Here is a 12,120-nt window from a genome sequence, read left to right on the forward strand (position 1 = left end):
GCACCTAGCCTAGGAAGGTTTCCTTGGGCTTCCCATCTTTCTACTGATCGATCCATACTCACTTGCGTGCACCTAGCCTAGGAAGGTTTCCTATGGCTTCCCATCTTTCTACTGATCGATCCATACTCACTTGCGTGCACCTAGCCTAGGAAGGTTTCCTTGGGCTTCCCATCTTTCTACTGATCGATCCATACTCACTTGCGTGCACCTAGCCTAGGAAGGTTTCCTATGGCTTCCCATCTTTCTACTGATCGATCCATACTCACTTGCGTGCACCTAGCCTAGGAAGGTTTCCTATGGCTTCCCATCTTTCTACTGATCGATCCATACTCACTTGCGTGCACCTAGCCTAGGAAGGTTTCCTTGGGCTTCCCATCTTTCTACTGATCGATCCATACTCACTTGCGTGCACCTAGCCTAGGAAGGTTTCCTATGGCTTCCCATCTTTCTACTGATCGATCCATACTCACTTGCGTGCACCTAGCCTAGGAAGGTTTCCTTGGGCTTCCCATCTTTCTACTGATCGATCCATACTCACTTGCGTGCACCTAGCCTAGGAAGGTTTCCTATGGCTTCCCATCTTTCTACTGATCGATCCATACTCACTTGCGTGCACCTAGCCTAGGAAGGTTTCCTTGGGCTTCCCATCTTTCTACTGATCGATCCATACTCACTTGCGTGCACCTAGCCTAGGAAGGTTTCCTATGGCTTCCCATCTTTCTACTGATCGATCCATACTCACTTGCGTGCACCTAGCCTAGGAAGGTTTCCTATGGCTTCCCATCTTTCTACTGATCGATCCATACTCACTTGCGTGCACCTAGCCTAGGAAGGTTTCCTATGGCTTCCCATCTTTCTACTGATCGATCCATACTCACTTGCGTGCACCTAGCCTAGGAAGGTTTCCTTGGGCTTCCCATCTTTCTACTGATCGATCCATACTCACTTGCGTGCACCTAGCCTAGGAAGGTTTCCTATGGCTTCCCATCTTTCTACTGATCGATCCATACTCACTTGCGTGCACCTAGCCTAGGAAGGTTTCCTTGGGCTTCCCATCTTTCTACTGATCGATCCATACTCACTTGCGTGCACCTAGCCTAGGAAGGTTTCCTATGGCTTCCCATCTTTCTACTGATCGATCCATACTCACTTGCGTGCACCTAGCCTAGGAAGGTTTCCTTGGGCTTCCCATCTTTCTACTGATCGATCCATACTCACTTGCGTGCACCTAGCCTAGGAAGGTTTCCTATGGCTTCCCATCTTTCTACTGATCGATCCATACTCACTTGCGTGCACCTAGCCTAGGAAGGTTTCCTATGGCTTCCCATCTTTCTACTGATCGATCCATACTCACTTGCGTGCACCTAGCCTAGGAAGGTTTCCTTGGGCTTCCCATCTTTCTACTGATCGATCCATACTCACTTGCGTGCACCTAGCCTAGGAAGGTTTCCTATGGCTTCCCATCTTTCTACTGATCGATCCATACTCACTTGCGTGCACCTAGCCTAGGAAGGTTTCCTTGGGCTTCCCATCTTTCTACTGATCGATCCATACTCACTTGCGTGCACCTAGCCTAGGAAGGTTTCCTATGGCTTCCCATCTTTCTACTGATCGATCCATACTCACTTGCGTGCACCTAGCCTAGGAAGGTTTCCTTGGGCTTCCCATCTTTCTACTGATCGATCCATACTCACTTGCGTGCACCTAGCCTAGGAAGGTTTCCTATGGCTTCCCATCTTTCTACTGATCGATCCATACTCACTTGCGTGCACCTAGCCTAGGAAGGTTTCCTATGGCTTCCCATCTTTCTACTGATCGATCCATACTCACTTGCGTGCACCTAGCCTAGGAAGGTTTCCTATGGCTTCCCATCTTTCTACTGATCGATCCATACTCACTTGCGTGCACCTAGCCTAGGAAGGTTTCCTTGGGCTTCCCATCTTTCTACTGATCGATCCATACTCACTTGCGTGCACCTAGCCTAGGAAGGTTTCCTATGGCTTCCCATCTTTCTACTGATCGATCCATACTCACTTGCGTGCACCTAGCCTAGGAAGGTTTCCTATGGCTTCCCATCTTTCTACTGATCGATCCATACTCACTTGCGTGCACCTAGCCTAGGAAGGTTTCCTATGGCTTCCCATCTTTCTACTGATCGATCCATACTCACTTGCGTGCACCTAGCCTAGGAAGGTTTCCTTGGGCTTCCCACTTTCTACTGATCGATCCATACTCACTTGCGTGCACCTAGCCTAGGAAGGTTTCCTTGGGCTTCCCATCTTTCTACTGATCGATCCATACTCACTTGCGTGCACCTAGCCTAGGAAGGTTTCCTATGGCTTCCCATCTTTCTACTGATCGATCCATACTCACTTGCGTGCACCTAGCCTAGGAAGGTTTCCTTGGGCTTCCCATCTTTCTACTGATCGATCCATACTCACTTGCGTGCACCTAGCCTAGGAAGGTTTCCTATGGCTTCCCATCTTTCTACTGATCGATCCATACTCACTTGCGTGCACCTAGCCTAGGAAGGTTTCCTTGGGCTTCCCATCTTTCTACTGATCGATCCATACTCACTTGCGTGCACCTAGCCTAGGAAGGTTTCCTATGGCTTCCCATCTTTCTACTGATCGATCCATACTCACTTGCGTGCACCTAGCCTAGGAAGGTTTCCTATGGCTTCCCATCTTTCTACTGATCGATCCATACTCACTTGCGTGCACCTAGCCTAGGAAGGTTTCCTATGGCTTCCCATCTTTCTACTGATCGATCCATACTCACTTGCGTGCACCTAGCCTAGGAAGGTTTCCTTGGGCTTCCCACTTTCTACTGATCGATCCATACTCACTTGCGTGCACCTAGCCTAGGAAGGTTTCCTTGGGCTTCCCATCTTTCTACTGATCGATCCATACTCACTTGCGTGCACCTAGCCTAGGAAGGTTTCCTATGGCTTCCCATCTTTCTACTGATCGATCCATACTCACTTGCGTGCACCTAGCCTAGGAAGGTTTCCTTGGGCTTCCCATCTTTCTACTGATCGATCCATACTCACTTGCGTGCACCTAGCCTAGGAAGGTTTCCTATGGCTTCCCATCTTTCTACTGATCGATCCATACTCACTTGCGTGCACCTAGCCTAGGAAGGTTTCCCTTTGGTACCGACTTCCATCTACGCACTCGATATAACCTAGGTACTTGGTACCGATGATGGTTAACACTCAAGCATTTCTTGCATCCTGCGTGCAAGGTACCAATTTTCACTTCTCAGGTGCGTTTATGAGCCCGCATTAATCCAATATCGCTCTGATGGCCTTTCTTATTATTTCATCCGATAGCCCTTGCCAAAAGCTACCAAAAGTTCCTCCACGGCCATGTGCTCCGACGCTTAGTTTAGGAAATATTCGAAAAAATTCAAAATAGGAAGCATTTTCTTATTGGAAAATCACCTTAAATCGATGGCCATTTTTTGGGCAAAAACTTTAACGTCTTCCCGACTTTGCGGGAATTGCGAATTTTAGGCACCCAGAGAAAATCTTTTACTTTAAGGGGGCGGCCGCGAAGTTGCCCAAAGTCTCGGACACAAAAATTCTCAAGTTCCCCACTCTAGTAAATCGCCCTATGAGTATCTCCTGGCCCGCGAGCTCTGCGAGCGGGCCAGCTTCGGCGATTTTTGCCTTTTCGCCTAGGCGGTTCTTCTACGAAATTGGTCCACAGCTTTTGCTCAGAAAGCTAGCATTTGTTGCAACAGTTAGGTACTTGGTACCACATTTTGGTATCCATTTGGGCATTTGTGGCAACTACTCGGTACTTTGGCCCACATTTCGCTCTACTCGGGCTTCTATGGTGGTACTTGTCGGTACTTCTGGCCAACTTAGGCCAATTGGGTGCAACTTGTGGGTACTCTGTGGGTACTTTAGGGCGTATTGTGTCTTTCGGGTGAACCTTCGCTATACTTCATGGGTACTGATGGCCAACTTAGGAACATTCAGTGCAACCTTTGGGCCTAAGGAAATTTGTCCAACTCTTTGGACTTAGAAAATTTTCTGGACTTAGAAAATTTTCTGGACTTGTAAAAATTTTCAAATGTTCAATTTGGCCCACATTTCGCTCTACTCGGGCCTCTATGGTGCTACTTGGCGGTACTTTTGGCCAACTTAGGCCAATTGGGTGCTCTTTGTGGGTACTCTATCGGTACTTTTGGCCAACTTAGGCCAATTGGGTGCTATATGTGGGTGCTCTATCGGTACTTTTGGCCATGTTAGGCCCATTCGGTGCTATTTGTGGGTACTCTATCGGTACTTTTGGCCATGTTAGGCCCATTCGGTGCTATTTGTGGGTACTCTATCAGTACTTTTGGCCAACTTAGGCCAACTCAGTGCTACTTGTGGGTACTCTATCGGTACTTTTGGCCATGTTAGGCCCACTCGGTGCTATTTGTGGGTACTCTATCGGTACTTTTGGCCAACTTAGGCCAATTGGGTGCTATTTGTGGGTACTCTATCGGTACTTTTGGCCAACATAGGCCAATTGGGTGCTACTTGTGGGTGCTCTATCGGTACTTTTGGCCAACTTAGGCCAACTGGGTGCTATTTGTGGGTACTCTATCGGTACTTTTGGCCAACTTAGGCCAACTCAGTGCTTCTTGTGGGTGCTCTATCGGTACTTTTGGCCAACTTAGGCCAACTGGGTGCTATTTGTGGGTACTCTATCGGTACTTTTGGCCAACTTAGGCCAACTCAGTGCTTCTTGTGGGTACTCTATCGGTACTTTTGGCCAACTTAGGCCCATTCGGTGCTATTTGTGGGTACTCTATCGGTACTTTTGGCCAACTTAGGCCAACTCAGTGCTACTTGTGGGTACTCTATCGGTACTTTTGGCCAACTTAGGCCAATTGGGTGCTCTTTGTGGGTGCTCTATCGGTACTTTGGGACATATTATGTCCTTCGGGTGAACCTTCTCGATACCTCATGGGTACTTGTGGCCAACTTAGGAAAATTCAGTGCAACCTATGGGCCTTTGGAAATTGTTCCAACACTTTGGACTTAGAAAATTTTCTGGACTTAGAAAATTTTTTGGACTTAGAAAAATTTTCAACTTCTGTATCTTCTTCATCATGTTCCATTTTGTGGGACTTAGAAAATTTTCTGGACTTAGAAAATTTTCTGGACTTAGGAAATTTTTCAACACTTGTAAAATTTTTGTTCCTTCTTTGAAGAAGAATACTTTCCACTATTAGCTTCTTTCTCTTTTTCTTCTTAGTTGTCTTCTTATTTTCGGTCCGAGAGCGCCGACACTTGTAAAATTATCTAAGTCCGAAGACTTTTGGAATGAACCAAAAGTCAACGAACACAATACATCAACCCTATCAACATCAAGTGGCAACCCGAAGGAAGCGCAGCGGCCAGCCCATGTACAACGCGAAGTTGTAGCATGCAACCAACCAACCGCTAACCTCCAACGGCACTCAATGTATTCGTTACACATGGGCGCACCTGCACCACACTGTCGTGACCATCCAACGAGCCGTCGGTTCGGTCGTGTGTTACAAGCACCCCATCACATAGGCATAGAGTCACCACACAGTGTTCTTCAACACTCTCGTCACATGGTGCAAGTCACGGTACGCACCACCAATGTGCACTGGTTGGCCAATTCCAGCACACACGGGGCGCGCACGCGCAAGCACTAACCACCAAGCATGGGTCGCCTGAGAGGATCGATGCGAACGCATCTCTACAACTTGAAGCTCCCAGCCTGTAGTCCCGTCGTTTGCGGGCGGTCGTAGGTGTCGAAACTAGTGATATCCACAGTCGGCAAGCTCGTCCACCGGTGTTCCCAACATGTATGGTACTAACACGTGCAGCGCGAACCCGCCCTTTGCGGCCTAGTAGTAAGCGGGGATGAGACGCCAGTGTGCCAATGGACAGCACGGACGGTTCTCGGAGGGTTGTTAGGCCCGCTAGCTTACGACCACCTAATGGGTATAAGAAGCGCTATCAGCTCGGATTGGATACGACCTTAGAGGCGTTCAGGCATAATCCAGCGGACGTAGCGTCATACCATAGTCCGTTCGAACTAGTATTGAGCCAGTGGTCCGTACCTGTGGTTCCTCTCGTACTGCACAGGAATTCCGTTAAGATAGCGACAAACAATGCACACCAGTAGGGTAAAACTAACCTGTCTCACGACGGTCTAAACCCAGCTCACGTTCCCTTGAAAGGGTGAACAATCCTACGCTTGGTAAATTTTGCTTTACAATGATAGGAAGAGCCGACATCGAAGGATCAAAAAGCCACGTCGCTATGAACGCTTGGCGGCCACAAGCCAGTTATCCCTGTGTGCGTAGCTGTCAAGCCAGCAGTTTAGACGTGCTTTGTGTCGCTCCGTATTTTTTGCAAAAATATTGTGCAAAAGTGCTTATAAATAGCGGAACAATAGTCGAAAAGGGCGAATTGAGTGTCATTCTTAGCGAATATTGAAAAAGGAAATCGTTTTACTTCAATTTACTGCGCTAAAACTCAGTTTAAAGTGTCCCCATACACTTTGTATGGGGAACTTCAGTGGCGAATAAATATCGAAATACCGTGTTAGAACATTGGAAAAGTGGTAAAACACATGCTAGGGAGCATAAACTATCGTTTTCCAGCGACGTAAAGTGCTTTTAAAAAGAGATAAACAGTAAAAACTCGACGTGAAAGTGCGTGCAACAGCGTGGTACGGTGGCGTCAGGTGTGTCGTCGCGTGTGTTTGTGTCATCAACAACACCACGAAGCGTTTTCGAGCAGTGAGGACAACAACCCAACGTAAAAGCTCCCTTTTTATGACGACAGCGCCACCCGTGGCGGGTTCCGCAACTTCCAGCGAAGACAGCAACCACCTTCTCTTCGACGTCTGCAGCGCCACCAGTGACCGGTAGCGGTAGCGCTTAGCCGGGACACCAGCGTTACGAAGCGTTACGGTGCTATAAAACTCGATGCGAATTGCATACCTTTCCGGCGCTTAGCGGTCAGAGAGTGAGAACGCGCAGCCGGAGACCGGGAACGCTTAGCAGGAGACCGGGAACGGTTCTTTGGCTCCGAATCCTTCCCCGGGAACGTCAAAACGAGAGACTTCAACGCGTCAGCAGGCGACGAACCCGTTTTTTGGTGTTTTCCTGAATCTCTTGCGGAATTTATTAAAAATTCTTATTCTTGCGGTTTTCTCTTGCGAAATTGTTTTTAATAAAGAAAAAAGTGGGAGTTTTTTATTCTTGCGATCCGCGGACGGGAAATCTGCCAAAGGGGCTCTAGCGACGGACGGTCGTTACCTTGGCAGATGTTGAAGGGAATATTCCCTTGTTCCGTCTGAACGATTCGTGCAGGCGGTTTTTTGTGAAAGGAGCGGAGAATGGAGGGGCGGGTGCTTCGTTCCGGGGTGCGGTCGTCGTCCACGCCTCGGAAGCGGTCCGATACCCCTTCCCCTTTACCGGAGACACCACGGCCGGCCGGACCAACGGTGGCGGTTCCGTCCGAGGCTGATAATTCCGAGGAGGAGGACGATGCGGAATTTTCCGACGCCTCTCTTCTCGAGCAGACGGTGGTGCCGCCAGTGGTAGCGGCAGGGGAGATGTCTTCAACCGTGGCTCCCCACGACGATGGCGAAGCGTCGGTGCTGGCTTTCCAGCACAAGATGCTGGAGAACTTCGCCAAACAGATCGAGTCGCTGACGGAAGAGCTGCGACTTAGCCGGGAACGTGAAGTGGCCCTGAAGTGTACGCTGGAAGCGCTTCAAGAGGGCATGCGTTCCTTGACGGCGCTTCATTCCTCGGCACAGCCTGTTGGTCAGGGCAGTGCCAGGACAAAACGCAGCCGGCAGCAGCGCAACCGTGCGAAGAAAGCTTCGCAACTGCAGCAGCAGCAGCAGCAGCAGCAGCAGCAGCAGCGGCAGCAGCAGCAGCAGCGGCAGCAGCAACAACAACAGCGGCAGCAGCAGCAGCAGCAGCAGCAGCGCAGCCAGCCACAGCCGCAGCGACGGACGGTCGCAGTGTCGGCTAATGGCCAGCAGCAGCAGCAGCAGCAGCAACCGCAACGTCAGCAGCAGCGGCAACAGCAGCAGATGTCCTGGGCTACGGTCGTGAGCGGTCGGAAGAGCCGATCGCAACGTTCGACTCAGCAGCAGCAGCAACCGCAGCAGGTGGGCCAGCCGTACCGGCCACCTCAGATGCGCCAGCAGCAGCAGCAGAGTCAGCAGCAACAACATCAGCAGCATCGTGCCCAGTCTAAGGGGCGTCCTCCGCGTCCTGACCGCATTGCGGTGGTCCCAGGTTCGGACAAAACCTGGACAGAGATGTACGTGAAGCTGCGTACATCTCAGGAGCTGCAGGACGTCAGGGCAGACATCGGCATGGGGCGCCGGACCGTGCAAGGTCATCTGCTTGTACCGTTGCGGAAGAACGTCGATAGCGCGGAGCTGGCTCGCCGGATCCAGCTAGCGCTAGGTGAGGATGGCGAGGCACGAGTGGTGACGGAGATGGGTGAGCTTCTCATCACCAACGTCGACTCTCTGGCCAAAGAGAGTGACGTGAAGCTTGCCATTGAGGAGAAGCTGGGGTCAGCGGCTGGCATCACTCACGTCGAGCTTTGGGAGCTCCGTGATGGCACAAAGCGAGCGCGTGTTCGACTCCCACTGGCCAAGGCACGGAGTCTCATTGGTCAGAAGTTGACACTCTGCCAATGTGTCAGCGGCATCCGCGAAGTGCCGAAGAAGCCGCTCGACCGTCAGCGCTGCTTCCGTTGCCTGCTGATGGGGCACCTGGCGCGGGACTGCCGTTCTTCAACTGACCGGACGGGTCAGTGTTTGCAGTGTGGCGAGGTAGGCCACCGCGTTAGTCAGTGCACGTCGGCAGCTAAGTGCATTGTCTGCCAGGGGCCCCATCGAGTGGGCCACTCATCGTGCCGACAAGGTCAACAGTGTCGGGTGTAGTGAGGGTGATGCAGGTCAACCTGGGTGGTGGACGCACTGCTCAGGATCTGGCCCTGCAAACAGCCCGCACGAAGCGGGTCGACGTGCTGCTGCTGTCAGAGGTGTATCGACCTCCAGAGGGCAGCGGTAACTGGACGGTGGATTCGTCGGGGAGAGCAGCTGTGGTGGCAACCGGCCACCTTCCAATCCAGCGGGTCTGGCGCTGTGCCATGCCCGGGTTGGCTGCTGCGCAGATTGGAGGGGTGGTCTTCATCAGCTGTTACGCCCCTCCACGTCTCAACGCCGGCGAGTTCGAGCAACTTCTGGAGGCGGTGGAGTTGGAGGCCCAACCCCACCCTCGCATCGTCCTGGCAGGCGATTTCAACGCCTGGAATGAGGAGTGGGGTAGCCAACGTACCACCCGGCGCGGTGAAGAGCTGCTGGACACAATCCGGCAGCTTGGGCTTGTGATCCTGAACCAAGGATCGGTCCCGACGTTCGTGGGCAACGGAGTCGCCACTCCCAGTGTCGTGGATGTGTCTTTCGCGAGCGCATCCATTGCTCGTCCAGACACTTGGGAGGTGGCAGCGAACACCACTTCGTGCCACTATACGGCGTCGGACCACCGGTACATTTTCTTCACCGTGGGGCCTCCAACTCTCGACCAGCAGCGACGACAACAGCAGCAGCACCAGCAGCAGCAGCACCAGCAGCAGCAGCACCTGCAGCAGCAGCATCGTCACCTGAACGGGAGGCAGCAGCGACAACAGCAGCAGCATCGCCAGCGGGGACAGGGGTCCTCTTCGTCATCCACCACGTTTCGGCACGCTGGCCGAAGATGGAAGACGACGCAGTTTTCGGTGGAGGCATTCGCAGCCGCACTCCAGACGGCCGGTTTTCCGGAACGAGCCGTCAGCCAGGAGGGGATGGTCGACGCCATGCTAGATGCATGCGACGACACGATGGAGCGCGTCACCATGTCGCATCGTGACCCCCATCGAGACCTCTTCTGGTGGACACCGGAGATCTTGCGTCTTCGGGAGGAGTGTGCGGCCGTGCACGAGCGGATGCTTCATACCACCGACCTGCAGGAGCGCAGCATCGTGGCTGCACATCATCGGTCGGCGAGGAGAGCCGTCGAGAAGGCTGTCCGGGCCAGCAAGCGAGCGCAGCTCGATGAGCTGATTCAACAGGCGGAAACCAACGAGTTTGGGGCCGGTTATCGGGTGGTCATGTCTCGTCTTCGTGGCTGCTTCGTGCCACCTGAGACTGACCGTGTCGTGTTGGAGCGGATAGCCAACGATCTGTTCCCGACACATCCGCCTGTTGACTGGCCGGACGCTGAATCATCGAGCGTCGACACCGAGGAGCGGAGTTCTTCGTTGACCCCTGTCACCGTGGGCGAGCTGTTGTCCATCGTGGGATCGATGGCGAACCGGAAAGCGCCTGGACTGGACGGTATCCCCAACGCGGCGGTTAAGACGGCCATTAGGAAGTACCCGGAGGTTTTCGTCCGTTTGTACCAGGACTGCCTGGACCGGGGTGCGTTTCCAGCGCCCTGGAAGAGGCAACGACTGGTACTGCTGCCAAAGCCTGGCAAGCCTCCCGGGGAAAGCTCCTCCTACCGGCCGCTGTGCATGCTCGACGCACTCGGCAAGGTGTTGGAGCGCCTAATTCTTAACCGCCTCAACGAGTTCCTGGAGGAACCGGATGCGGAACGGCTGTCGGACGGGCAGTACGGTTTCCGGCGAGGCAGATCCACCATCAGTGCGATCCAGCGCGTTGTCGAAGCGGGCAGGACGGCCATGTCCTTTCGCCGCACCAACGCCCGAGACAAGCGCTGCCTGATGGTGGTGGCACTTGATATCCGCAACGCCTTTAACTCTGCGCCCTGGCAAGCCATCGCCAACGCGCTGAGGGACAAGGGGGTACCGTCATCGCTGCAGCAGATACTGAGGAGCTATTTCGAGGACCGGCGGCTGGTTATCGACACCAGCGAGGGCCCTGTCGAGCGTAACATCAGTGCGGGCGTTCCACAGGGTTCCATTTTGGGACCCACGCTTTGGAACGTGCTGTACGACGGGGTCCTGGGTGTCCAGTTGCCTGAGGGGGCCGAGGTTATTGGCTACGCTGATGACCTTGTCGTCTTGGTCCCCGCAACGACACCCCAAGCCGCTTCCTCGACTGCTGAACGAGCCATCGCGGTAATCATGGACTGGCTGGACCGGAACCGTCTCTCGTTGGCGCCAGAGAAGACGGAAATGACGCTCATCTCCACCCTGAAGCGTCATCCGGTCGTGAGCATCAACATCGGAGGTGTGGTCGTGCAATCCCAGCGCTCCATCCGTTATCTTGGAGTTTGGTTGCACGACCACCTGTCATGGTTGCCGCACGTTCAGCAGGCTGCAGCGAAGGCCATGAAGGTCGCGGAAGCCGTCACGCGCCTCATGCCGAACCACAGTGGACCGAAGTCGTCGCGTGCCCGACTGCTGGCGGCCGTAGCGGACTCCATCCTGCGCTACGGGGCCCCAGTATGGTCGGAGGGGCTGCAGCTGCGCCAATGCCGTAGATTGGTGCAGCGCGTGCAGAGGACAACGGCCATTCGTGTTTGTCGGGCTTTCCGGACGGTGAGGGGTGAGACGGCCGTGCTGCTGGCCGGTCTCATTCCAATATGCCTGCAGATAGAGGAGGACAGCAGGGTCCATCAACGGCTGAACGATCCAGCCAACGAGATCCCCAGGTCTGGCGTTCGTGAGCTGGAGCGTGACCAGACGTATGAGCAGTGGCAGCAGCGGTGGGACGCGGATGCTGCCAGCGAAGACGCCAGTCGGTACACTCGGTGGACGCATCGAGTGCTACCCGACGTGAGGGCATGGCAGTCACGGAAGCATGGAGACGTGACGTTCCAGTTGGCGCAGGTATTGTCTGGCCACGGATTTTTCCGTGACTACCTGTGCCGGATGGGCTTCACGTCGTCCCCGGACTGCCCCAGATGTCCTGGCGTTGCCGAGACGGCGGAACACGTCGTATTTTCCTGTCCGCGTTTTGCCGCTGAACGGGAGGTGCTGTTCGAGGCGGGGAGATCGAACCAGATCACCCCCGAGGGCTTCGAGGCAGCCTTGCTTGAGAGCCCGGAGAGGTGGAGCGGCATTTGCGAGTTCGTCGCACGGATAACCGACGA

The sequence above is a fragment of the Anopheles funestus genome, assembly GCF_943734845.2.
Source record: "Anopheles funestus chromosome X unlocalized genomic scaffold, idAnoFuneDA-416_04 X_unloc_31, whole genome shotgun sequence".
In the NCBI taxonomy this organism is placed as follows: Eukaryota; Metazoa; Arthropoda; class Insecta; order Diptera; family Culicidae; genus Anopheles; species Anopheles funestus.